This window comes from Dipteris shenzhenensis, chromosome 11 (assembly GCF_047967505.1).
Source record: "Dipteris shenzhenensis isolate YYH24624 ecotype China chromosome 11, Dip_SZ_1.0, whole genome shotgun sequence".
Lineage (NCBI taxonomy): Eukaryota > Viridiplantae > Streptophyta > Polypodiopsida > Gleicheniales > Dipteridaceae > Dipteris > Dipteris shenzhenensis.
Window position 1 is genome coordinate 22,280,972 of NC_141606.1, and position 2,458 is coordinate 22,283,429.

Consider the following 2,458-nt stretch of genomic DNA (forward strand, 5'->3'; position numbering starts at 1 on the left):
TGCGGCGGAAGCATTGTGATCAAAGTGATGGAGCAATTTGTTGTCCAACATCACACCAATGAGGGCAAGTGCTTTCTCCCGAGATGAGGTGACTTCTCCAGGAGGACGAGGCTCCATGGTATCAACCTTGAAGTAGCTAATCCAGCAGGCTGAAAAGAATAACCAGCTTGCAATAGCTCATGCACAATTGGAAAGGCAATGAGCAGGAGCAATGGCGCGTAGGCAGCTGCAAATGGTTTTGAGGGCAAAAGGGCAGCTGCAAATGATGCGGCAGAGAGGGCAAAGGTAGCAGAGAATGCCAATTATGGCGGAATCATGAGCAGGAAGGTTTGGATGCGCATTTCGAGGCTGTCTGGTACGACCAGTTGGGCAGGAGTGTATGTGCAGTTGAACTGGTTGTACGGGCAGCGGAGCAGGCTGTACGAAATAGTAGAACTGTCCGTACTGTACGGAACAGTCCGTACAGCCTGTACGGACTGTACGACAGGATGTACGGCGATCTGGTACGGGCTAATGGCGCTGCTTTTGGTGAGGCATTTGGAGGGGTAGTTGATGGCGAGGAGCCATGGCGATGCTAAGGAACGGCTAATTGGCAAGGCATTTCGGGCTGAAGAAGGGGTAGTTGATGGCGAGGTAGATCAGCTCCAAATCAGCTCCCGAGGTGAGGCTAAGGATTGGAAGGGAGCTTTACCTTTGAGGAGAGGGGAGCTTCCATTTGCGGGCTTCTCTCATCCTCTAGTTAGAGTGAGAAGAGGGAGAAAGTCGAAATGAGGCTCTGATACCACATGAAGGCACATGGTGGAGAAGGGAGAGAGAAAGGGTAGGCTAGGGAGAGAGATAGTGATACTCAAAGAGAGACATAATGAACTGGAAATGAAATGACTAAGCAATGAGCAAAATGAGAATACTCACATGTAGACCAAAGAGCTTGTACCTTGATACTTGATTTTATTTGACACTAGACAAGTACGTCTCTTATATAAGAGCACACACACACACATATGAACACCTATGCATATGGGATAACTCCGAATGTGACATGTGGCATCCATAGGACACACTCTTGGAGACTAGAACTCACACTAGACACACTAGAACACACCAAACTAACTCAACTTGGCTTCATATTCGAACAACTTGCAACTGACCGATGGCGATACTCAATGTATGTGAGACTCTCCTGTCCTCAAGATACTGAGGTTTGATGACAAGACCGTGCTCAAAGACCCTCAGGAAGTGGTCATGGTAGAATTGGATCTTGGTGGAGAACTCCTCTCTCCCCCAAGCCCTAGATGTATGGAGCTAGAGGAGCTCCAACCGTATGTGGGATCCTCTCGGGTGGTGCATCCAAACTGTATTGAAAGGGGGAAAGTGTGTGCATTTGAATGCCATGACTAACAAACCATGTGGATACCCGTGCATACCAGGCCGTATCAACACTGCTCTCTGCTAGTTGCTGCCTAGAGGACTCCAATGCTAACCTCAGTAATCTCCACTGGGGTAAGGCCCAGACTCTGTGGAGGAACATCACTGTCTAAAAGATGGCATCAACCTGGAGAGGAGTCATGGCAAACTTAGCCTGTATAATCTGATGGGAGACAGAGGGCTTACTGCGAATCATCCTGGATCCCATAATCACCTATAGCCTCTCAAATCTCCTCCACTCTGTCACTGAAATATCACTCCCCCAGAAAGGTGTTGCATACGTGGTAGTCAGTCTCACCAGCCTTCGTTGGAGGGTCATGGAAGTATGCCTGGAAGCATCGCCTCTCTAGTCGGGCTAGAGCACCTCGTCCTCATGTGAGTCTTGTCGTACCCGCATGGGTCATCATGAAACCTGGTCTGGTGAACACTATGGATTTTGTTCGAGTTGGCCTTCCCACCTCGATTGAGAACTTCCCGCCAAGACCCTATTCTATCGCGACCACTTCTTGAGAGTTTCGGAGGAGGGATCCATCATCAGACCCCAATATATTGAGGATAGAGGAGTCTCGCATGCACTGAGGATCGCCATTGGACAGATGTGGGTTTCATCCCATCAGCTGAGGATTGAGATGGGGAGAGCAGCAGGTATACCCAGAGAGCAGCCAATCCGTATGCTATGCACATTGGGAGTGGTTGAGACAGAGGAGCATTTTCTCAATGCCTGCCTAGCCTACTATGAGATCAAAAGGCGATACCATTGTCTCTACTAGAAGAAGAGCGGCTCTCACGACTGATCCACTTCCATGAGGTCTGCATTGGGCTCTACCTACTTGAGATGCGCCGACATGGGGAGACTCTACTACGACAGATTAGAGAGCAGCAGGAAGCAACCATACCACAGGATAAAGAGGCTGATCAGGCACAACGAAGTGTCATAGCTTTTTATGCATTTGAGTCACCTCCAAGACCACACGCGACACGGAGAGTGAGCGACTAGAGCACACTCTATTGAGGTTCGGCCTATCACAACTTT